The 27,682-nt window shown below is 37.4% G+C and overlaps 1 protein-coding gene and 1 long non-coding RNA gene across 3 annotated transcripts in view; one reads left to right on the forward strand and one right to left on the reverse strand.

The window, feature by feature from the left end:
* The window catches only part of foxo (forkhead box, sub-group O), a 157,651-nt gene that overhangs the window by 27,472 nt on the left and 102,497 nt on the right, over window positions 1–27,682 (forward strand). The window lies entirely within an intron of this gene.
* On the reverse strand, window positions 1,210–2,898 carry LOC143266079 (uncharacterized). Its single transcript, XR_013041157.1, has 2 exons — window positions 1,642–2,898; window positions 1,210–1,465 (listed from the first exon to the last, which is right to left on the reverse strand). It is a non-coding gene; the product is annotated as an uncharacterized LOC143266079 (long non-coding RNA).

The following is a 27,682-nucleotide window of genomic DNA, read 5'->3' on the forward strand; positions in this document are numbered from 1 at the left end:
GTGCATATGTTGTACAAGTTATAATATGTTTGATATTATGATTAGTGGCAATTACGAGGTAATATGTTAGTATAACATGTTATGGTACGAACAGTTGTGGTGGCATCATGAGTGGCAATATAACACGAGGTAACAGTGCGAGGCAATGTGACGAATAATACTACAATATGTTACTGTAAAATAAGATATGATAAAGTAATGCAACTCTTACTATAACATTTGAGAACAGAAGTTGTATACAATATCTGGCAATATAGCACGAGGTAACAGTACAAGGCAACACAACGAATAGTACCATAATATGTTACTGTAAAATAAAATATGCTAAAGTAATGCAACTCTTACTATAACATTTGAGAACAGAAGTTGTATACAATATCTGGCAATATAGCACGAGGTAACAGTACAAGGCAACATAACGAATAGTACCACAATATGTTACTGTGAAATAAGATATGATAAAGTAATGCAACTATTACTATAAAATCTGAGAACAGAAGGTGTATATAATATCTGGCAATATAGCACGAGGTAACAGTACAAGGCAACACAACGAATAGTACCATAATATGTTACTGTAAAATAAAATATGCTAAAGTAATGCAACTCTTACTGTAAAATCTGAGAACAGAAGGTATATACAATATCCGGCAATATAACTCGAGGTGACAGTACAAGGCAACATAATGAATAATACTAAAAAATGCTACTCTAAAATAAGATATAATAAAGTAATACAGCTCGTACTACAACATCTGAGAATAAGAGGTATATGCAACATCTGGCAATATAACACGAGGTGACAGCACAAAGCAACACAACGAATACTACAATAAATAACGATAAAATAAGATATGACAAAGTAATATAACTCGTAATATAACATCTGAGAACAAAATATGTATCTGGCAATATAACAAGAGGCTTCCAAAAATGACTTTTAATTGCCCTTATTAACCAACGCACAATTATCACGATGGTGCAACAGATGCACCATCATCGTACACATTTTTGTCCTCGGCATTGAGCGCCCCGTCGATTACGGAAAGAGATTTCGTTTCCGTTCATAGCGTTGGCCTCGTAGAACGATTTATCGTGCACGCTTGCAAAATTCGCATAATCGCCACTGCCTGTTCGCACGCTATAGCGAACTCGACGCGATCATGCTTTTTAACGTTTTGGTTACTGTAATAATTTAAACAGCGGATGTAATTGCGTACCATTATACGATTTATTGCATACTGACACGATTCGATCGTGTCGGGATATCACAACGTGCTGGTGGTATTTAATACTGCGTTTATAGGTATCACAAAATAGTATTGGCACTGGCAGATACCACGAAATAGCATTTGGCTTATCTTTATACTTGACCGTTTGCTAAAATTCTTTGATGTTACCATAAAATGGTTGATTTACTAATTGTATCTGATTTACGTGTATATAAATTGTAGCTTCGTGAGAGCTGAAAATCAGTAAACTTCGTGAGCCAAAATGTTCTATGTTTAATAGTAACTGTCTAAAGCAAAATGTATCTTAACAATTCTACTGTATCATCAAAAATAACTTATTAGTACTAACAAAAATTGTCAAATAAAATTATTATACAAAATTACTATACATTGTACAAAAAGTACATACAATAGTTACTGTCATAACCCACACGAGTGCAGACATGGGCGGCGCCATTGTTGCGCAGTAGCCTTGCGCAGACGTCCCGAACAGAGATCACGAGTGCCTCTCGTTCTGGGGTTCCCTAGGGTTCTCCCGGTTTCCTCTTCGGGATCGAAAGGTGCGATATAACGTTCGAAAGCACACGACCTTAGTAACCCCTCCTCCCGCGTCGTATAGTGCATAAAATGCCGCTCGATGGGCTGGTCGTTTATTTTTGGAACACCGCTCGACCTCTCTCGGACTCGGTCCCCTTACTTTTCTGTACGCATCGTCGAAAATAGCTTGGCGTAAGGTGGCTATACGCGAGAAAGGAGCGGAACCAGAAGCGAGCCCCCGCACCATCATCGCGAGGAATCTTCGACGCGCTTTTGGCCTCTTTTATGGCCACGCTTTCGAGCGTGTTCCCATGGCCCCTCCCATGGTCCACTTTGACGCCCCGGTTTCCTACACTCTTTTCAACCGACTTTTCTTTCATAATTATGTCACTTTCCGTGATAACTGCTCTATTTTCTACTACGTATTTGTCAATACACGGAGTATCTTTCGACAGACGGTTTATGGCTGGAGGTCGAGGGGCCATCGGAATATGCGCTTTTATCTGTACATCACATGTGTTCGAAGCGTTCGATTATTTTGGAGACTCTGGCTTCTTTGTTACTATCGTTGACGCAAATTGGGATTGTACAAGTTATGACGAATTTTAAGTTTGCAGCAGCAACGATGTTTTTCATATATGCTCATGTGAATTCATATGTGCTCATATGAGCTACATATGTGTCTTACTAACTCACAGTTGTGTTTTGGCCGGTTTAAAGGGATTTTCCGCAAGTGTTCTCTATTCTCTTTGTTAGTGCTGATGCAAACTAACATTGTATAAGTAACGACAACTTGTAAGTTAACAGCAAGCAACCTTGTTTTCCACATATGCACATGAGCCACATATGTGTCTTGCTAACTTGTAATTAAGCTCTGGCTGGTTTAAAGAGAGTCTCTGCTAGCGTTCTCTATCCTCTCTGTTAGTGTTGATGCAGACTACGATTGCACAAAAAACAACAACTTGTAAATTAACAGCAAACAACCTTCTTTTCCACATATGCACATGAGCCACATATGTGTCTTGCTAACTTGCAATTGAGCTTTGGCTGGTTTAAAGAGAGTCTCTGCTAGCGTTCTCTATCCTCTCTGTTAGTGTTGATGCAGATTATGATTGTATAAAAAGCAACAACTTGTAGGTTAACAGCAAATAACCTTCTTTTCCACATATGCACATGAGCCACATACGTGTCTTGCTAACTCGCAATTCAGCTTTGGCTGGTTTAAAGAGAGTCTCTGCTAGCGTTCTCTATCCTCTCTGTTAGTGTTGATGGCAGACCAGGATTGTACAAAAAGCAACAACTTGTAAGTTAACAGCAAACAACCTTGTTTTCCACATATGCACACGAGCCACATACGTGTCTTGCTAACTTGTAATTAAGCTCTGGCTGGTTTAAAAAGACTTACTCTCTGCAAGTGTTCTCCATCCTCTCAATTAGTGTAGCAAACTAGAACCGTACAAGTAACAAGTTGTAAGTGAACAGCAAACAACGTTGTTTTTCACGTAGGCGTTAAATCGCAATTCAGCGTCGGATTAAAAAAAGAAAAAAATTTTGTACACGCAAGTATCAAGGTCGGAACGTCATCGCGTTATCAGTATTATCACGGCCGTGGTAATCTTTTGGACTTTCAGCTTCGTTCGGTAGAATTTCGAGCCTAAATGAAACGAGCCTCCAGTATGGATGTATGCATATCTGGAGAGTCGTTTCATTGCCTCGGTGTAATTTTTGTGACGAGACACCGGGAGTTATCGCGCTGTGTTATCATCGTCTTATCATTGCGTTCTGTTTAACATGGCTTACAGTTCGCGACGCAGATACAATAAAATTTAACGTCGATTACAATGGCTATTAAAACGATACACGTTCTGATTTATGGCCGTTCGTAGTTGGGGATCATTGTTCACCTTTCAGTTGGGTCAAACATTCGGATGTATCACACGTAGTTTATGACGTGTGCGTACATGCAAATTAGCGTAATTGGTGATTAGAAAAGGTAAATGGTCTATGGGTTAAATATGTGGATTTTAAAATTATTAACAAACTAGATTTTTAGTATCAATGATAGCAAACCTCTTATTACAAATCCTATATACAAAAATGCCTAGTCTAGCAAATTCCTATATCTTTAAACCCTCAGAATTTACTGTATGTATCCCTAGATCAATGAAATCATAGATTCAAAAATATGTAGATCTAAAAATCCCTAGATCATACCTATTTTGAAAATCTCCACATCACAAATCCTATATACAAAAATGCCTAGTCTATAAAATTCCTACATCTTTAAACTCTCAGAATTTACTCTATGTATCCCTAGATCAACGAAATCATAGATTCTAAAATATGTAGATCTAAAAATCCCTAGATCATACCTATTTTGCAAACCCCCACATCTCAAATTCTATATACAAAAATCCCTAGTCTAGAAAATTCCTACATCTTCAAACTCTCAGAATTTACTCTATGTATCCCTAGATCAACGAAATCATAGATTCTAAAATATGTAGATCTAAAAATCCCTAGATCATACCTATTTTGCAAACCTCCACATCACAAATCCTATATACAAAAATCCCTAGTCTAGCAAATTTCCACATCTTCAAACTCTCAGAACTTAACCTTGATATATCCCTATATCAAACGAATCATAGAGTCGAAAATTCCAATACCCAAAAGTCCCTAGATCCCCAAGTATTCAGATTCCCATATCTTCCTATTGGTATATCTCCAAAATTCCTATACTCACATATTCCTATTTACTGAAACCCTTAGACCTAGTCAAACTCTCAGACCTAAATATCCCTAGACCCAAAAATTCTCCCAGAATTTCCTTCCAAACGACCAAGAATCCTCCCAACAATTGAGACATTTTATTTCCTCCGTTTCGTATTTTACAATTTAATCATGTCACATCGGGCCTTATACTTTATTTATAATGGCCGATTTGCAAGTGTAAATGCAGCATGCGAGTTTCATTGTTCGAATTCCTGCTCGTGAAATACGTGCGCGAATTTATTGTTTGAGTTCGATGCACCTGGTGAAATGTACAAGCAATTAAGCGAATTTTTCGCGTTATATTACAGCGTCATTCAAAATTGATGATCGATCTGTATATTCTCTATTAATCTGTGGATACGATGGTGGAGACTCAAGGATCGTTCGAGGACGAAACGGACATTTCTGTCTGCGAGACGCGTTTATCCTAATTGATATGCCATAACTATTTCGTTCAGCATTGTCGGGAAGAGATAAAATTTGTCAGAGTTCAAAAGTCAATGTCGCGTTTTTAGATAAGTTGGAGTTGTTCTTTTTGTTGGACTGAATTTTCAGGTACAGTCAGGCAAATCTAGGGAAGTGTAACAATGAGAAGAGATTTGATACATAACCTACAATTTTTTGGGCGACTGCGTCATACTAACCAATTATTGTCACAACATTAATACAACTAAAGAAACTTAACAAGTTAATTTTGTCTTCAGCCATCTTTAACTGTACATATTATAACTAACCAATTATTGTCACAACATTAATACAACTAAAGAAACTTAACAAGTTAATTTTGTCTTCAGCCATCTTCAACTGTGAGTCAAAAACTGAATTGCACTGAAAATACGAGTCCATATGTGAACTGTACCGTGCGTCACATGTGTGTCACACATTCTTCTCACATATCACCAAATATTGTCAATTATCAGATATCGTCAAAGGTTTAATCTAAGGATTTCTCAAACCTGTAACTTGAAGAAACCTTGAAGCTAATTTAACGAATGATTTTCGACTTCCGTTAACGCAGTCGTACAATCGCGAAAAAGAAGTCAGAAGTCAAACGTGACGCGTGCTTGTGTACTTAGGCGATTGCGTAGGTTAGCAAACATATTTTCAAATTCTCTCGATATATCACGCGTTTATCGTAGCTGAAACGTCCCTCGATTCTGTTAATCTTTTCGGTGTAGTCTTTCGAAACGCGCTTAAACATTTGTCAACCGGACAATAGCTCTTGGGTAACGAATTATAATTGGGCGGGAAATTTAATTTTAGAAAATTGCTTAACCCACAATTATAAGAAAAAGGGACTTGTATATTTGTTAAATAAAATGTTTGTATATAATAAATATTTCTGAACTGTAATTTTAAGAAAAAATTGCAATTTGTTATAATTTGTTAAATTATGGTGGAATTTAAAGAATTAGGATAATCGTACAATTTATGCAAAATATCGGTATAAAGTGAATTATTCACGCAGTTTAATAAATTAGGATTTTTACGTAAATAAATTTTGTATAAATTGTTAAACATAAATAATTGTATTCGCTACGTGTTTCAGTTAATAAATAATGTTTTTAATTACGTGATCTTTTCGCGTGTAATATTTATTAGAAGGACTTTGTGAACCGGCTACTGAAATTGAAATAAAAAAATCTCGTGCGGGAACAAAGTGACTTTATACAAATGCATGAACCAATTTAATTTATGACAGAGAACCGCGAGGTCATCCCCTCCGACGATGAAATATTGGAACGATTTCAATCGACGATTCTTTGAATCGTCAGAAATGCATTCGAATTGTCATTTATAACGAACGACACACTCACTGTCTAGGTCAAGGAAGGCATCAAACGTCAGATAATCGCCTGCGTAATTTCCTTTCAAAAATATACTCTCAAATTATAAAGGAAATACAATATACAATTATATAATGCAATTACAAAGAAAAATTTGAGTTATGTTGCAAATTTTTGGGGAGATCACAAATAATTCCTGTTACAAAAATATACTCTCAAATTATAAAGGAAATACAATATACAATTACACAATACAATTATTAGAAAAATACACTCTCTCAAATTATAAAGAAAATACAATATACAATTACACGATACAATTATTACAAAAATACACTCTTTTAAATTATAAAGAAAATACAATATGCAATTGTACAATGCAATTGCAAAGAAAAATTTGAGTTATGTTGCAAATTTTTGTGGAGATTACAAATAATTCCTGTTACAAAAATTTACTCTCTCAAATTATAAAGGAAATACAATATACAATTACACAATACAATTATTACAAAAATACACTCTCTCAAATTATAAAGAAAATACAATATGCAATTACACAATACAATTATTACAAAAATACACTCTCTCAAATTATAAAGGAAATACAATATACAATTGTACAATGCAATTACAAAGAAAAATTTGAGTTATATTGTAAATTTTTGTGGAGATCATAACTAATTCCTATTACAAAAATATACTCTCTCAAATTATAAAAAAAATACAATATACAATTATTACAAAAATGCACTGTCTCAAATTATAAAGAAAATACAATATACAATTATACAATACAATTGCAAAGAAAAATTTGAGCTATATTGCAAATTTTTGTGGAGACCACAATTAATTCCTGTTACAAAAATTTACTAAAAAATGCAAGAGTGTCGATTTAGAATAAACCTCAGTCTATAGAGGAACGTGTTGTTCAATTTTGCAAGATGTCGGACGTGTAGTACGTTACACATGTCGCAAGAAAACAGAGTCATTGACGTGACATATGAAACGATATCGAGACAGGAATGCCTAATAGAAATATACTTCCCTTCAAACTGTACTATTCCAATATGTCTTGTTCTGACAAACACGCGCGTAACGCGTACCTTAACATAACCTCAACCTCAGAAAATTCTCTTTCTAACCTTAGATTCAATAGTTCAATTTAATTCAGATAGCTCTAGCATTTATTTCAGATTGTACTAGTATTTAGTTCGGATAGCACTAGTGTAAAAACTAGTTTAAATTATAATAGTGAGGTAAATTTATAGTTAAGTCAATCACTGAAAGAAGGAAGATACAGCAGCGATCTAACCTTTCACTCGATATTTGAAGACTAAATTTAACCAATTCCTATGATTTTCAATTTGGACCTCCGGTGGCTTATTTTAACAACCTTGAATGTTAATAACCTTACCAAATTGGATGAGTGACCAGGTTAGGTTAGGTTGTATTAATATTCGGACCGCCGCCAGATGGCCGACCACGCGAGTTTGCATAAGAGGATATTAGAAGCTTAACTTTCATGTTGACCATGAGATGATAAACATATTAAATTACCTATTAAATGTATTAAATGAACTGTACATAATTACACCCGAACCCCATATAAATTTGTAACGATATATAATAGATTATATACGAAAGTACCAATTTGTATTACAAGTTACCCCACATTTAACATTCCCCCAAAGAATGCCGACTAATATTACTCAAGCGAATAGTATCGCCGATAAAACAGAATAATAGACCGATTGATCGTTAGCGGGTATCGATAAAACCGTTTGTTTTTATTACGTCCCTTTTACGCTATCGGGCAGCCTCTTCGTCACCGGAGCAACGTCTCGCTAATCGTGTCGTATTTATTCCTCCTAGCTCGTTTCCTTTTCTCCGACAAGAGAACAAAGTTCCTTGGCATTAGACTGAGCAGTGCCGGATATTCATACGGCCTTCGCCGGCGGGTTACGAGTCGAATGTAAATTGCATGAAGGGCCCGAGAATCCAAGGACGCGGACGGTAACCCACGCGGTACCCTCCTGCTACAACAGTACTTTTCACTTCGACTACTGGCGGCCTTCGATCCTCCTCTAACGGCCTCACTAGCTTCATACTTATTTCTAGACGACTTATTCTTGGTTCAAGACTTTTTTTGGCCGATGATTGGTGGGGGAGTTGAGAAGTTTTTGGGTCTGGAAGTGGGGGAGCTTGGAGGTTCTAGGATTTGGGATTTGGGGGTTTGGGAATTTGGAGGATTGGGAATTTGGGGGAGTGGAAATTTGGGGAATTGGGAATTGGGGAGATTGAGAATTTGGGGGATTGGGAATTTGGGGGATTGGGAATTTGGGGGATTGGGAATTTGGGGGTGTGGGAATTTGGGGGTTTGGGAATTTGGAAGAGTGGGAATTTGGGGGATTGGGAATTTGGGGGATTGGGAATTTGGGGGATTGGGAATTTGGGGGTGTGGGAATTTGGGGGATTGGGAATTTGGGGGATTGGGAATTTGGGGGTGTGGGAATTTGGGGGATTGGGAATTTGGGGGATTGGGAATTGGGGAGATTGAGAATTTGGGGGATTCGGAATTTGGGGGTGTGGGAATTTGGGGGATTGGGAATTTGGGGGTGTGGGAATTGGGGAGATTGAGAATTTGGGGACGTGGGAATTTGGAAGAGTGGAAATTTGGGACTTTAGGAATTTGGGGACGTGGGAATTTGGGGGCGTGAGAATTTGGGAGAGTGGGAATTTGGGAATTAGAGAATTTGGAAGATTGGGAATTTGGGAGAGTGGGAATTTGGGGGCGTGAGAATTTGGGGACGTGGGAATTTGGGAATTAGAGAATTTGGAAAATTGGGAATTTGGGGGCGTGAGAATTTGGGGACGTGGGAATTTGGGAATTATAGAATTTGGAAGATTGGGAATTTGGGAGAGTGGGAGTTTAGGAAAGTGGGAATTTGGGAGAATAGGAATTTGGGAAAATGGGAATTTGAGAGATTGGAAATTTGAAACTTTGGATTTGAACCCTGGAGAAATTCCAAATTTCTAAATTTAATAATTCCGTATAATTTTTCAAATATTAAAAAATTTGTACACATAAAATATGTAAGAAGGAAATGTACATATATGATTCATACAGAGATGCGTTGGTTCCAAAGCATGTTAATGTATATCACCTGGAATTTTCATCGAGTGGAAAATAATGGAGAAAACGAAATGTTTACACGAGAGTGTTAATTTTGTTAAAGATGCAGTTGTGCACACACGTTAGCGAAAAGATACGATTGAAAGCGATGCAACGTTATCTCGGATGTTACAGCGATTCGCGGCAGACGAACATTGGAAATTTCCCGAGTTTTATATAAATAAAAATAATCATTTTGCACATGCGTTTCCTCCTATCATGATATGTCAGACAAAAGGTAAAATTCTACGATTTCAATCAATAATTAACAAATATATTTTCTGGTGCATTTACAGTAAATAAATTTTACATATAATAAATATACTTCGTGTGTTTAATAATTTTCTCCGATAAATTAATTAAGAAATGAAATAAAAGAAACATTAATTGAATAATTTTGCAATGTACAAGTATAGTAATATTTTATCTAAATAATGCAATGTAACGTAAATATTATTTACGTTTTTGCATCTCGCAAGCGATAGTTTATCTCCAAAAATAAATAATATAGTTACGTAAATTTTTTTTTATGTGAAGCAACATATTCGAAGATGTATCGAAAGTGTCTTCTGCTGAATCATTGAAGTTAGCTAGCTCGTTCGAAACCGAATGACGAAAGAGGTTTAATTAAAATTTCTCCAGTTTCTGTCGAAATTTTGTCCCAGTATCTACGAGTATCTTATCGCGACATACTTACTTCAAGATTATCCATTTCTCGTCGATTTCGAACGGAAAACGCTACTTGGTTCTATTTGTTTAACTCACTTGGGAGTCGGCGAGTCATATATCTTTCTGTTTTTTCAACTACGGAAATATAGCGTGTTGCAATGTGCACTCACTGGCAGATTTACATATTTGAAATTTTTTTATTCTTACACTTTTACATTTTCACTTTGTTCAGTATTCCAATTTTTTAATACTCTAATTTTCAATTTTGCAAGTTTTCAAGTTTTTAAGTTTTTAAGTTTTCAAGTTTTCAAGTTTTCAAGTTTTCAGGTTTTCAAGTTTTCAAGGTTTCAAGGTTTCAATTTTTCAGGTTTTTAATTTTTCAATTTTTTAAGTTTTCGAGTTTTCAAGTTTTCAATTTATCAAGTTTTCAAGTTTTCGAGTTTTCGAGTTTTCAATTTATCAAGTTTTCAAGTTTTCGAGTTTTCGAGTTTTCGAGTTTTCAAGGTTTCAGGTTTTCAATTTTTCAGGTCTTCAATTTTTCAGGTTTTTAATTTTTCAATTTTCCAAGTTTTCAAGGTTTCAGGTTTTCAATTTTTCATGTTTGTAATTTTTCAATTTTTACATTTTTCAATTCTTCAATTCTTCAATTCTTTATTTTTTCAATTCTTACATTTTTCAATTCTTCAATTCTTCCATTTTCAATTCTTCCATTTTTCAATTCTTCAATTTTTCCATTTTTCAAATATTCAATTTTCCAATTTTCCAACATTTTTCCATTATCTGTCGAAGTACTCGTTGACAAAACCGGCGAAATATGGAATGTTTTGTACTCTACATTTACCAACGATGGTGACCTCTCCTTGTATGTAAAGAAAGAGTCGAGACTCATTTAACGTCACATTTCCGCGGTACAGATATTTCCACGGGTAATCGTGACCAACCCCTCCGTACGTAACAATCAATTAAGCGGCTCTGTATCGGCTATAAATAAATGGCAATATTGACAGTGAATTGCGAGGGTGCATACGTAAAAACATTTATTAACGTCACGAGAAGGGGACACATCTTTCTCGCGTTTTTCTCGATGAGATTCGTGCGTATTTTAAACTAGGTTACGTGCTACAGTTCTCTCTCTTTATATGGCCGTAAACGGTGAACCGATGAAGGAGTCTTAAGAATTGAATATCGAATCGAAAATTGAAGTATGATCTTCCAACTGGAAACTGAAACTTGATTTTCTCATTATTAATAATTGAAAAATCATTTTTTAATTGAAAATTGAAACGTGATACCCTGAAGGAAAAATTGAAATATGATTTTAGTTCATTTGGAATTGAAATTTTACTCCTGAATTGAAAGTTGAAATTTGACACCCTAATTGAAAATTGAAATTTGATTCTCAGTTTAAAAAATATAAAAAAACGAATGAACTTTATAAAAGTCCCATTTGAATGGTCGACCAATATTCATCCCATAATTGAAACTCTTTCAGTTCAATCGCTAAATTAAATAATGAGTCAATTATGCAATTGACTGTATCGATATTTCCTCCCGAACGTAGGAAAAGATTAAAAGAACGATAAGAGATTTTAATACGCTATCATGAATGGACAGGCAGTTCGGTGATATACTTTTTTCAGCCACTCGGTATAACGAACGGGTTATTAGAGGTGAACGGGAGGGTTGGATAGTGGGAGGGGTAAAATGATAACCGGCTCTTTATCGCCTTCGTCTTCACAGGGGTTATCGTGCTGACCACCGTTGCCACGTCCACTGCTGGAACATCGAGTCGCGTATTTTATTCTCGAACTGTATCGAGACTTTATCACCGCACACTCATTCGTGTCTTCGAGTTCGTGCATCGCTGTTCAACTCATTTTATGTAATATATTTCAACCGCGCTTCGCCCTCCGCCCACCCCTACTTCGACACACTTTCATTCTGCGGAATACACAATCACTTGTTGAAGTGATGGATGAAACTGTATTACAGCTCTCTGTATAGAATCGACGATTGTACGATTATTATGATTTATTTATATTTCTGCTTGAGGGTTTGAGGGGAAATTTGGTGAAGAAGGAGAATTGGAAGGTTGGGAAGTTGGAAGTAGGAAATTAGGGAGTGGGGAAGTAAGGGATGGGATATTAGGGAATGGGAATTTAGGGAATGGGAATTTAGGGTAATGGGAATTTGGGAAATGAGATATTAGGGAATGGGATATTAGGGAATGGGGAAGTAGGGAATGGGGGATTAGGGAATGGGGGATTAGGGAATGGGGGATTAGGGAATGGGGGATTAGGGAATGGGGGATTAGGGAATGGGGAAATAGGGAATAGGGGATTAGGGAGTGGGGAAGTAAGGGATGGGATATTAGGGAATGGGAATTTAGGGAATGAGAATTTAGGGAATGGGAATTTAGGGTAATGGGAATTTGGCAAATGAGATATTAGGGAATGGGATATTAGGGAATGGGGAAATAGGGAATGGGGGATTAGGGAATGGGGGATTAGGGAATGGGGAAATAGGGAATGGGGGATTAGGGAATGGGGGATTAGGGAATGGGGGATTAGGGATTCGGGAATTTAGAGAATCGGAAATTTAGAGAATGGGGGATTAGGGAATGGGGAATTAAGGATTCGGGAATTTAGGGACTCGGGAATTTAGGGAGTGGGGAATTAGGGATTCGGGAATTTAGGGAGATGGGAATTAGGGATTCCGGAATTTAGGGACTCGGGAATTTAGGGAATGGAGGATTAGGGATCCGGGAATTTAGGGAGTTGGGAATTAGGGATTCGGGAATTCAGGTCCTCGGGAATTTAGAGAGTTGGTAATTTTAGAACTCGGAAATTTAAGTAATTAGTGAAGTAGGAAATCAGGAAATTAGTGACTCGGGAAATTTAATAATCAACGAATCATAAAATCATAAAATTAGGAAATTAGCAAACTAACAAATAATCCTCAAATAATTACCAACCATCAATACTAATTTTCCCATTTCCCCATACACCAAAATTCCCCATAAAAATGATAAAAATCGTGTACCACACGTGTAACAATGTGAACTCGTATCGCGCAACGAATGAAAAATTCCTAAGCATTCGATTTTCGCGAGAAAAATATAAAAGCTATCGAAGCGATTTATCATTCGATACAACTTTTTGTTCCAGCTTCTGAATAATTCGCGACCGGTCGTAAACATCGAGAACGTAGAATCAAAGCGGCATTGAAGCCGCTTATAAAAGTTGATTTGTAATTTTGCATTCCATGGATGCATTAATTATTCCTTGTTCGCGATTCTTCGTTGCATAGGCGCGCAAACACACGGAGATCCCTCCTCCCCCGCGGTTCCCCTTTGCTAGTCCTCCTTCAGCTTCTGTGACGCTTTTCTGCGCAGCTAATCGAGCAGCGAGCGAAGAGGAAAGACAAGCTTTTTAGGATTTCGTGGACGGCCATTTTTGAAGGCGCGAGTCCCTCTGCCGGCGAAATCGCGAAACTCGGTTCTTCGTTCTTTACACGAGAGGAACAAGAACAGCAATTACGTCGACGCAACGTTTTAAAGTTTCACATTTCCTTCTTTTCTTTCGCAAAATATTTTTTGTACAATTTGTCTCTTGCGTCACAGATATAATATTAAGCCCTTAACCTACAATTTTCCTGGTGCGTCATGCACTAATGACTGCCTCAGCGGGGGTCAAATAAAGAAAATTGAAAAGTTAGACGCGTTTTGTATTCGACGCTCTTTGATTATGAAGATTCTAATTAGAATTGAAGGCAAAGAATCGCGATGAAAATATGGGTCTTGTCGCGTATGAACTGCAGGGTGCGTCACGAGTGACCCGGTATTCAGCAGGGGGTTCAAGTCAATATCTTCCATTTTGAACCATTTATAAATGGTCTCCATCACTGTTTAATAAGACACGTGAGAATTCCGTAATTCGGGATACTAGAGTCTCAAGTGATCTCGGCGGAGTGAGTCGAAGCGTTGTTCCTTAAATCCTTGAATTTTATTCTTATTTAATATTGAAGTTCGCCTTGGGCTGCAGACGATTCGGAAATTGCCGGTCGTGGAATTTCATTTGTAGCTCCGAATTCCTGCTGCGCTCGTGGGAACTGAACGATTTTGGGCGTGAAAGTTGACAGATATGTGTTACGCCGATATTTAACGATCGCCGGGGTAAAACTTTTTTTTTTAGAAGAGATTTTGTGGTACGAGGAAGAAAATTCGGGAATTAAAGAGTTAGGGAGTTTAGGAATTGGGGAATTAGGAAGTTGGGGAATTAGAGAGTTGGGAAATTAGGAAGTTGGGGGATTTAGGCAATGGGAATTAGGGAATTGGGGAATTAGAGAGTTGGGGAGTTTAGGAATTGGGGAATTAGGAAGTTGGGGAATTAGAGAGTTGGGGAATTTAGGAATTGGGGAATTAGGAAGTTGAGGAATTAGAGAGTTAGGGAATTTAGGAATTGGGGAATTATGAAGTTGGGGAATTAGAGAGTTGGGAAATTAGGAAACGGGGAAATTTACAAATTGGGGAATTAGAGAGTTAGGGAATTTAGGAATTGGGGAATTAGGAAGTTGGGGAATTAGAGAGTTGGGGAATTAGAGTGATGGGAAATTAGGAAATGGGAAAATTTAGAAATTGGGGAAATAGAGAGTTGGGGAGTTAGAGTGATGGGAAATTAGGAAGTTGGGGGATTTAGGCGTTGGGAATTAGGGAATTGGGGAATTAGAGAGTTAGGGAATTTATGAAGTTAGGGAATTAAAGAGTTGAGGAATTGGAGAGTTGGGAAATTAGGAAACGGGGAAATTTAGAAATTGGGGAATTAGGAAGTTGGGGGATTTAGGCATTGGGGAATTAGAGAGTTGGGAAATTAGAAAACTTAGAAATTTAGAAATTGGGGAATTACAAAGTTGGAGAATTTAGGTAATGGGGAATTAGGGAGTTGAGGAATTTAAGAAGTCGATAATTAGAGATTTGGGGAATCAGCAATAGGGTAATTAAGCAGCTACCAAATCTACAAATTGAGTACCAAAAAAATTGAAAAATTTCGAAATTGTAAAGTCAGAGAATTAGAAAATAAAATTGAAAATATGATATCTATAATCTGAACAACACAGCGTGAACAGAATACAAATAGGATGTGCTAGTGTTCCCATGACAGGTTATTTTCACATAACATCCACGAATTAACCACGAAACCACTAGATATCCTACGAATAAACCGGAAATCTGTGAAATCTCCTTGCGGTATGATAATAATTATTTTTACGTGCGTTATCAGTGAAAACAGGTGAAGTGTATTCCGTCCTCGATCGAAAATATCCCGCCTGCTTATACTTTGATATTTTTCCATCGGTTTCCTTATCTCAGAAAAATTACGTATCTTCCCTCAAACCTTCAATGACACACATCGTTTTTTATAATAATCATTAACATTCGTCTATTTCAATATTATATCCATTCCATTGAAATCAATTTTCTTTTTTCTCTACAGCTTACTTTTAATGATTGAATTTTTAAAAATTAAAATGTGTTGCACTATTAAATATCAAACACATGAATAATTCATTAAATCATCTACTTTTCAATTCGTCATAAACTGACAAGATCTAAAGCCTTGTACTAAAAATCTATCTACGTCGAAACTCGAACATATATCTGTATCGTACTTGAAACCAGATTGTATCATCGTCCGAATCTCTCACTGACCAAATCGTTACACGATCAGGAGATTCCAAAATAAGTGATGACGTGGATATTCACCGTTTGCTTTGTGATTTATTAGTCAAGTTCGTCAGTTCGTACTGACTTACCACTGCTACGATATTAAAGTAGATGTAAGGATTTGAGGACGCATGTTAGGGTTTGAGGATGTAAGGATGTGGACGTATGTTAGGGTTTGAGGATGTAGGTATTATGTTAGCATTTGTAGGAACTTCATGATATAAGGATGTGGATGAGGATGTCAGGATATGTGAGTATGTTAGCACGTGTGGACTCGAAGATGTAGGTATCTGGACATGTTAGGATGTGGATGAGGATGTCAAGATGTGTAAGGATGTGGACATGTAAGGATTGGAGGACGTAGGCATTTGAACATACTAGCATTTGAAGATGTAGGGACTTGATATAAGGATGTGGATGAGGATGTCAGGATGTGTGAGTATGTTAGCACGTGTGGACTCGAAGATGTAGGTATCTGGACATGTTAAGATGTGGATGAGGATGTCAAGATGTGTAAGGATGTGGACATGTAAGGATTGGGAGATGTAGGTATTTGAACATGTTAGCGTTTGAAGATGTAGGGACTTGATATAAGGATGTGGATGAGGATGTCAGGATGTGTGAGTATGTTAGCACGTGTGGACTCGAAGATGTAGGTATCTGGACATGTTAGGATGTGGATGAGGATGTTAGGATGTGTAAGGATGTGAACATGTAAGGATTGGGAGATGTAGGTATTTGAGCATGTTAGCGTTTGAAGATGTAGGGACTTGATGATATAAGGATGTGGATGAGGATGTCAGGATGTGTAAGAATGTGGACATGTAAGGATTGAAGGATGTAGGCATTTGAACATGTTAGCGTTTGAAGATGTAGGGACTTGATGATATAAAGATGTGGATGAGGATGTCACGATGTGTAAGTATGTTAGCACGTGTGGACTCGAAGGTAGGTATCTAGACATGTTAGGATGTGGATGAGAACGTCAAGATGTGTAAGGATGTGGACATGTAAGGATTAGAGGATGTATGCATTTGAACATACTAGCATTTGAAGATGTAGGGACTTGATATAAGGATGTGGATGAGGATGTCAGGACGTGTAAGTATGCTAGCTCGTCTGGACTTGAAGATGTAAGTATCTGGACATGTTAGGATTTGAGGACGTAAAAATTTATAGACACAGATACTTGTCTATTTTAGACCAAAGGTCCTTCCTATTCTAACCTTCTCTATCCAACAACAAACCCAGTACAACCAAATCCACAAACGCAAAAATTCACTTGCCTACTCACAACGCTACCAGCACTTGCTAGCATAATGCACACGCACCCTCAAGAATCAAAGCAACTAAAGACAGCAATCACGTATAAAAGCACATCAGTAGACAAAGAAGACAGAAGTGGCGTTAAGATACAGCAAATTTAAACAAGGCTGGCACGCACGAGTGGAGCATGGGGAGTCTTGGCCAGTATATTACCGGGCCGAAATGCAACAAGTTGCCCATTCGACAGTTGCACACAAGCACGTGTTGCACACGAACGTGGAACACAGTTGCACGCTAATTCACAGGGCACCCTTTCCTCGCGTGCGTTTGCCAATTCATTATCCAATAGGATTCACTGGCTCGTTTCTCGCCACGAGCGAAACTTCCTTTCTCCGTGCCGCGTTGCAATTATCGCGACGAATTAACGATGTCACCGCGGGTCACCGGCGATTTTCACTTTGATAGGATCGATACCAACCCTTGTCGGGTGTTTGTACTTATTCTTTAAAATTAGGAAGTTGGGAAATTAGGTAGTGGGGAATTAGAAAGTTGGGGAATTGGGAAATAGGGAAATTAGGAAGTTGGGAAATTGGAAAGTGGGGGATTCAGGAAAGTGGGAATTTACTGAATGAGGAAATTAGGAAGTGGGGGAATTAAGAAGTAGGGGAATTGGGAAGTGGGGGAATTAGGAAGACGGGGAATTGGGAAATGGGGAAATTAAGAAGTAGGGGAATTGGGAAGTGGGGGAATTAGGAAGACGGGGAATTGGGAAATGGGGAAATTAGGAAGTGGGGAAATTAGGAAGACAGGGAATTGGGAAATGGAGAAATTAGGAAGTGGTAGAATTGAGAAGTGGGGGAATTGGGAAGTGGGGAAATTAGGAAGACAGGGAATTGGGAAATAAGGAAATTAGGAAGTCGGGAATTGAGAAGTGGGGAAATTAGGAAGACAAGGAATTGAGAATTGGGGAAATTAGGAAATGGTGGAATTAGGAAATGCGGGAATTGGGAAGTGGGGAAATTAGGAAATAGGGAATTAGGAAGTGGGGGAATTAGAAAGATGGAAAATTACCAAGTAAAGAAATTAAGAACTTCGAAATTAAGAAAATTCAGAAACTAAACAATTATAAAATTGAAAAATAAAAATTCTACATCAGAATATATTAAAAAATTTAAAAAAATTAAAATTTATAAATGCAGCTATTGAAAAATATTCACCGCGAAATTTGTTAAATAAAAAAAGTAGAATATTGAAAGTTCACAAAATATTTAATTAACAAATTTAAATTAAAGCGCTTCATTTAACACATTTGATTGCGCTATACGAAATTATTTTCCCAATTTTTAATAACAATTTGTTAACAAGTAGAATCGATTATTGATTGAATATTGATTTAATTATTGACTACAATGAAATATGGATCGAAGAACGGAGAGCTTTTCAGCCTCTTTTTTCAGTAATTTAACAGTTGCAAAGATTAAACGAAAAATGGTAGTAAAATAATGAGAGAGAATTCCATCGTGTATATTCTACTTTCGAATCGTCGTTTCGGGATATTACACGGTAGGTATTTAATAGGATGTTAAATAAAATCTAATAAAATCCGATGTCCAATAAAGTCTAATAAACGCGACGGCTGAAAGCGAAATCTCATAAAACTTAATGGTCCGGATTTACCTGGACATTTATTTATTTATTCATTTTTTACATTTCTTCTTTTAATTCCGTGACAACTGCGAAATTATCCACCTGTCAGACGTGAGTTACAAAATTGCATTTATAATTGCATTCGCGAAAATCCTATACAGAGCATTCGCGACAATTTCACTTTTACAAATAAATTTGTTAATAGCTGAACTTTATTCAATTATGATACATAAAAATATTAAAAATAAATGTCTGTACGAAATTCTGAAAATTCATTGAAATATTTAGATAACGAAATAAATTATTTCAGCAATAAAAAAAAAATATTAAAAATTAATAAACATATAAATGAATAAATAGTTACATAGATAAATAAGAAAACTAATTAATCAGAACAATACACAAACAAAAAAGTATTACGAATGACCAAACAGGTAAATAACAAACAGGTAGATAACCAACAGGTAAATAGACCAGCCGGTCAGACATCTAACTAAACAACCAAATAAATAAACAATAACCGAACAAAGATAGATAACAATATTTTGACACGAATTCGATATTGAATAAATCGGTGCGCAATCGATAGATAATCAAAATCAAAAATCGTAATAATCGTAACAAATTACATAATGAATATGTAAAACGACGACAGTGGTGTTAAGCATGTACTTATCGTGCAACAAAATCTGCGTACCGCATTTTTTTACGTAACACGCAGTTGTCAGTCTTCAGTATTTACTTCAGGGCTAGTCGTTCACATACTAGCCAGTTAGATGGTTGCTAACATTGTTGCTACTTTTCAGTTAAAGCTTGTAACGTAGGGGAAACGTAACTTTACGTTATTGCATTAGACCGTGATTGAAGTGCTGCTGTAATAGGAGCACGCGACTCGAACTCGACCTATAATGTCGGTAATTAAATTTCTATTTAATTTATGACTACCAAACGTTATTAGTGACTTTGCTTCTTTCAACTTTTTTCACGATTTTCTTTTATGTCGGCGCGAGATGGGATGAGCGGGAAATTAGTGAGTTGGGAACTAGAAGGTGGGAAATTGGGAGATGGGGAATTAAGGAGGAGGGAATTGGGAGATGGGGGAATTAGGGAATGGGGAATTAGGGAGATGGGGGAATTAGGGAATGGGGAATTGGGCAATGAGAGAGTAGAGAATGGGGAATTGGGAAGTGGGGGAAATAGGAAAGTGGGAAACTACCGAATGGAGAAATTAGCAAGTTGGGGAATTGAGAAGTGGGGGAATTAGAAAGGTGGGAAATTGCTAAGTGGGAAAATTAGCAAGTTGGGGAATTATGGAGTGGGGGAATTAGAAGGGTGGGAAATTGCTAAGTGGGAAAATTAGCAATTTGGGGAATTGGGGAGTGGGGGAATTAGAAAGGTGGGAAACTGCTAAGTGGGGAAATTAGCAAGTTGGGGAATTGGGGAGTGGGGGAATTAGAAAGGTGGGAAATTTCTAAGTGGGGAAATAAGCAAGTTGGAGAATAGGGAAGTGGGGGAATTAGAAAGGTGGCAAATTTCTAAGTGGGGAAATTAGCAAGTTGGGGAATAGGGAAGTGGGGGAATTAGAAAGGTGGGAAATTTCTAAGTGGGGAAATTAGCAAGTTGGGGAATTGGGGAGTGGGGGAATTAGAAAGGTGGGAAATTGCCAAGTGGGGAATTTAGCAAGTTGGAAATTGGGAAGTGGGGGAATTAGAAAGGTGGGAAATTCCTAAGTGGGGAAATTACCAAGTTGGGAAATTAAGAAGTGGAGGAATTAGAAAGGTGGGAAATTGCCAAATGTTGAAATTAGAAAGTAATTAAATTTAGAAATAGGGAATTCACGAGATTAACATCACGAACAACCCATAAATCCCAGTCATCGAATTACAACCTCCTTGCATATAAATTCGTTTGATCGAAACAAAAGAACCCGGTATCCCCGCTAAGAAGAAGGAAGTTTAAGAATCGTTTATCCTTCAAACAAATAGAATCGCAAAACTAGTGAATTTAGTTCGGGAAGCTTGCCAGTTAGCGTGATCGTGTATCATTTATCAATTTACAAGGCTGCGAAGAAGGCGGAGTGTCGATGTGCCGGCACTGGCACCCTCGAGTGCGCCATTTTCTCCGGCATCGTCGAGGGTACTTACGAGGGGATGTAATCGCACGGTAATTTTCTCATGAGCTTTCTTACCCCTCGCGGGAGGACGCACTTGGATCGAACCCAGTTGGCCGCGATTCTTCGCTTCTCGCTTCTGCCAACAAATGCCATAAGGCAGCTCGTTACAAAGCCTTGTTACTTTGCGTTAACGCGGATATTCCTGTCGGTGCCCTTTTTTTCTCTCCCCCGGCGGAACCTTAGAACTTGTCAAGGAGCAAAGATTTTGAATCGATTCAAGCGTCAGCGGGCTTTCGATATAAATAAAGCGACGGGGGAAAGTGCGTGGGACATAACCCTTTCACTGTGTTTACCCTCGACCATTTTATCAACGCACCTAAATTCTTATTAAGAACTTTACGGAATTTCTTATTACTTCGTATATTTTGTTTGTACAGGATGGTTCATTTTATGTACACTGATCTCGAGGTGGAGAAAAATGATTTGTATTAGCTTGTTTTTAATTAATTGCAGACGTTGTTGAAACACCCTGTACATTTAAATGAACATTTGAACATATGAATATATGCATATGTGAACATATGAACACATGAGTATGTGAACATATGAGCATGTGAACATATGAACATGTGAATGTATGAACATATGAGCATGTCAACATATGAACATATGAACATATGCACATTTGAACATATGGATATATGCACATGTGAACATATGAACATATGAGTATGTGAACATATGAAGATGTGAATGTATGAACATATGAGCATGTCAACATATGAACATATGAACATATGCACATTTGAACATATGAACGTATGCACATGTGAATATATGAACATATGAGCATGTGAATATATGAACATATGAGCATGTGAATATATGAACATATAAACATATGCATACAGGCACACATGCACATATGCACATTTGAACATATGAACGTATGCACATGTGAACATATGAAGATATGAACATGTGAACATATGCACACATGCACATATGTACATGTGAACATATGAAGATATGAGTATGTGAACATGTGAATATATGAGTATGTGAACATGTGAATATATGAAGGTTTGAACACATGAATATGTGAATGTATGAACATTTTGGCATCCATGGTGCAGTGAGTTAAATATATATTTTTTCTGTTGCAGGTGAGTTAGCTTCTCTGTCATTCGACCCTTAAATTAGGGTTATCTTCATTGAAGATCTCGAGCATCATTCGCATGTTTCAAGCAACCGCATACTGGTAAGACTCAATTATATCGTAAATTATTTGTTGAATATATTTGAGCTTATTAATCCTCAGACTAGAATAGATATATCATAGTCCTCATAAAAATAACATATTTAATAATGAAAACTATTTTTACTAAACTTTTGAATCATCAAGTATATAATATTTAATTGCTATAATACATAAAATTAGACTAATTAAGAACTTCGAACGGCAGCACCTATGATATTAAATTTGAATCCAAGAGTATCGAATTTCAGTGGGAATATCACGGAAAAGAGTAGTTACTGGGAAATTGTATCGGGACAGTGACAAATGAAGAAAAGTTAGCGTCGTGATCCAACTGCTTGATAAGCTGGCGCGATAGTAATTGCGTTCTTCAATTTAATGACTGTCCGTTGCTCGGATAAAATCGTGCGCCATATTACCTGCTGCAATATAAATGCGGTTAATAGTGCTCCATTAAGATCTCTTCACGAAATCTTCTGTGGCTTCTGGGGATTTAAAAGGACTCGAAACTTGTGTCTTTGAAGCACTGCTCTTCAAATTTCAATACTTCAAACGTATATCTTCATGTATGGCAGAGTCCATTGATATCTGAGCATTTCATACATGGTAAAATCCATTCTGACAATAAGACAATATTTTTAAAATTAAATATACTTCAACAACATATCCTCAAATATTCTTTAATCAGAGTAGTCATGGAAGTTTGTACAATATTTTAAAACTTGACACGTCGCCATCTTACTGTAGCTTCACTATATAAAAACTTAACCCGCGCCATTTTGTGCACCACACGAAAAATTCTATGGCATCTTAAAAGTTTACTACACCGCCTTACTGTAATTCGAATATAAAAATTGCAAAAATATGCAAAGGTCCTATAACCTTCATAAGACGCCATCTTGTCGACATACATCAGACAAACATGGATACCATAAATAAAAAATGGCGTGGTTAATGAAATTTAGTACAGCTACAAGTTGCAACCGTTCAAGTATTATAAAGTCCAGTGTCGTGTTGAGGACTTGAAATCGTTTCTGGCAGGGGCTTATAATAAGCTAATGCACCGAATAATTCGCCACCTCGTGCTCCAGCTTCTCGAATCTTCCGCCATTCGATACCTGCGTTACGGTGCACCACAGGTAATCGGAGCTCAGCTGGCAAAATAAAGAAGACGGGACATTTTGGGACGTTGTTTACCGTCGATCTAAAGTTTCTCCTCCTCGATTCTTAGCAACCCTTTCAATCGATAACTTCCTCACATTCTGCATTTATTGTCCAAACATATCGAACTCTGCATTGGTTAATTTACAAGAATTTAGAAACTTCTAAATTTTTTATTACGCATCTTGATATATTGCATAAACACTTGTCCTAATACATAACTCCTACAATATTTACAGTAGAATTGTAATATATATCAGATTGTTGAAAATGTCAATTATAATTATGTCGAGATTTAATTAATCACGTCGGCTCATTCCTTATGAAAATGTCCGGGCGCAATAAATCGTATTCGGCTAATTTGAATCGATTACCAAGAAACGAATGAAATGGAATTAAAGATGTAAAAAGTGCAAGAAACTGGTGACGATGTCGTCGGCGTGCCATTAATTATTGCAAAAAGGGTTTAATAACGGCTAAGCTGTTGCCATTACGATATTTTTCTGTTTTATCACCCCCGTGTTGCTTTTCCTATCGTTTTTCCTACGCCGCGATAAAGGCAACGTTCATTAATTAAAAAATGGATGTTTATGTGTCAAAGCAGTGGACGCGTAGCGGTCTGTTAATTAAAAAATTCGACGTTGATTGAAATCGTAAATTGGAAGGGTCAGGTTATCATTCAAATTACTATCACTTTTTTATAAATAATTTCTTCTACCAGAAACATTCAATTAACGACAAAATTTCAATTAATCAAGATGCGTATGCTCGTTGTTGTAATGAAATGAAGAACGCAATTAAGGATGTGATAACAAGAAAATAAGTCTATGATAAAAATTTATATGTCTGTATAACAATTATAATAAAAAAATAAATAGTTCGAAATACATTTCATGTACTAAAGAAAATTATTTAATTGTATCCTCTACTGTTGAAACAGTAAGAATAAAAAAGGAGTATTAGTTAAAATAATACTAAAAATTCGAAAGAACATGGCTCTATTTAATAAATAATTTATATACCCTAATACAATTCACATTTAAAAAATTACAATTTCCCCCGTTATTTTCTTGAAATTAACGTAACAACGCGGAGCAACAGTTTCGTGTTCCGCGCCAGACAGCATTCGCGGACGCACTGCGCGCAAATTCGGACAAGTTCGCGTGTGCGCATGCGCCCGACCGCACGCGCGTACGCGCCTGCGCGTGTGCCCGTGAGTGCAACGATATATTCGCTCGCGTAGCAGTGCAACGCAGCAGAATGACGTCAGCCATTCGAACGATTAGTCTGTCAGTGGTTCTCCGTTTTGTTGATATTCTGTCTGGAGCGAAAGGTTAACGCGCAAAAAGCGACTTGACCGTCCTGGTCGACTGGCTAGACTACGTTATACACATTCACGCCTCTCTGCTGGGGTCGTCGCTCAAAATACCTCGAGCAAATTACTCACCGCAACTTTGGGAGTTTTATTCTTTCCTAGACGGTGTGACTCTCCTACGCTTGTACACATTGTGCCGAGCGTAGGTAGATTTACGTTATCCATCTCGATCAAGATCGTTGATAAACCAATCGGTTTTTATATGAACTCGTATGCATATTTATTTTCTGGAATTAATTCAGCTTACATTGTTACTTTGTTAATATTCGTTGCATGTAGAGACTGGTGTTTTGGGAATCTAGGGATATTTAGGGCTCAAAAATTTGCTGATGTAATTTAGGAAGGTTTGGAAGTTTAGAAATTTAATTGTTGAGTTTACTTATATTATTTCAAGGGTGTATACCCGAGCTGTTATGCATGTCTGACAAGATGGCAGTCGAAAGTAACACAAACCCTAGTAGCCCTCTAATTTACTAGAGACATCGTATATCAATATAGTTTGATAGATCTACGTTATATCGTAGCTATATAGTTGACATCCAACTGCAATGCAAACTCAATTGATTGACATGCCAACACGTGAGACGCACAGGCTTTACGACAAAGGTCTATCAAAATATCCCGTTGTTATTCCACGGTTGTTCGAAGGAGTCCAGCAGGAATCCTGTTTTGAAAAGTGAAAGTACAAAATGGCGGGCATGTTTGTTTGGATTCCGCTCGTATTTCTCGTAATTACGTTTGTTCGTCTCGCGTCTTTGTGGCCCGTTCTGGCGGGAAAAAAAATACCGGTGCAGCATCAGCAGACATTTTTATCCTCGAATGCAACGCGATCGGCGGCAAATGGCGGTGTATAATAAGTTTTCGAAGAAATGCTCGTACACAATTCAGAATAAAGACGGCGACACGTTTACAGCGTCGAATACAAAACTGGCCGGGCTTTTTTAACCGTGTATCCAACGATTGCACGCTCGCATACCTTTATGCAGTATGTCTGCAGAATTTCGAGAACTCTTTTGCGCAGTTGCCTGGCCGGTTGTTCTTCGTAACGAAACGAAAAAGAAGAGGACGGTCCTGGGACGAAACGCTTTCGCGCATTCGGCGAATTTGTCCGACCTTCTTTAGCCATTTGCTCGCGACCTTCGTCGATCAAATTTAAATGCATTCACGTATATTACGTAGGTACGTTCTAAAAACGAGGCATCTTAATAACGTCGCGGTAGCCAGCCGGAATTTTTTCGTTCCAAGGTCCCGAGCGTTCCTCGTTTAGAATAGAATGATAATATAAACGTTTCAGGCCCGTCGGATTTTTCGCCATTTTTTTTATTATTTATCGGGTTTATTGGGGAAAGAGATTTTTTGATTATGTAACTTCGGAGTTGTTGGAAGAAGTTTGGAGTTTTTGGTGAAATTGAGTTGGGATGTGGGGACTTGGGATATTGGAACTTAGGATATGGGGACACTTGGGATTTGGGGATACTTGGGATATGGGAACTTAGAATATGGGGACTTGGGATATGGGGACTTGGGATATGGGGACTTGGGATATGGGGACTTGGGATATGGGGACTTGGGATATGGGGACTTGGGATATGGGGACTTGGGATATGGGGACTTGGGATATGGGGACTTGGGATATGGGGACTTGGGATATGGGGACTTGGGATATGGGGACTTGGGATATGGGGACTTGGGATATGGGGACTTGGGATGTGGACACTTGGGATATGGGGACACTTGGGATATGGGGACACTTGGGATATGGGGACACTTGGGATATGGGGACACTTGGGATATGTGAACATTTGGAATATGGGGACTCTTGGGATATGGGGACACTTGGGATATGGGGACTTGAGATATGGGGACACTTGAGATATGGGGACACTTGGGATATGTGGACATTTGGAATATGGGGACTTGGGATATGGAGACTCTTGGGATATGGGGACTTGAGATATGGGGACACTTGAGATATGGGGACACTTGAGATATGGGGACAATTGGGATATGGGGACACTTGGGATATGTGGACATTTGGAATATGGGGACTTGGGATATGGGGACTTGGGATATTGGAACTTGGGATGTGGAGACTTGAGATGTAGGGACTTGGGACATGGGTACTTGGAATACAAAGACTTGGGATATGTGCTTGAGACATATGGACTTGGATATAAGGACTAAAGTTATGGGGACTTGTGATGTAAAGACCTGACATATAGGCACTTAGGACATGTGGACTTGAGATATGAGAACTTGTGGCAAACAAGAATTTGGGACATAGGAACTTAAGATACAGGGATTTAGGATTGGATATGGACATTTGGGATATACATATATGGAATATAGAGATTTAGCATATAGTAATTTGTGCACTTCAAAATTGTACAATCCAGAAATCGAATAATGCAAACTACTAATTGTACAAACAGAAAATTTGAAAATCGAGAACTTCAATAATTTGTAGAGGATTTTAGCTCGAACTGTGCAATATATTATTAGTAAAGACATTTTCAGTGAAATTATTGGATGGAAATATTTAGTTAAATACGCGATTAATGTCAGCGTAATTAATTTTTTGTAGTCCAATCAACAGTTTATTGATCATTGACATTTGCTCTTGCCGTTTCGCGTTATGTAAACAATTTAAAGCGTTTAAGATTGTAAACATTTGAACGTATCAAAAACTCTCGAAGTATGAATGGTATTCCAACGAGTCAATTAATGAGGAATCTTTCAGTTACTTGAACATATTTTCGTTCCACTCGACGCGATTGCATTGTGCAAGATAAAAAATCATCTGATATCTTGTAGTTCAAGATAATTCTGATTAACGTGAACCCAATGCAGAGTTTAGATAGAGTTATCGATTTTTCGTATATAAACATTTTGCTTAAAACTCTGAACTCTTTGTATATAATTCCATGGCAGCAGTTCAATTTTGGGAGCAAATCTAATGTTGCGTTAC

Source organism: Megachile rotundata, chromosome 16 (assembly GCF_050947335.1).
Source record: "Megachile rotundata isolate GNS110a chromosome 16, iyMegRotu1, whole genome shotgun sequence".
In the NCBI taxonomy this organism is placed as follows: Eukaryota; Metazoa; Arthropoda; class Insecta; order Hymenoptera; family Megachilidae; genus Megachile; species Megachile rotundata.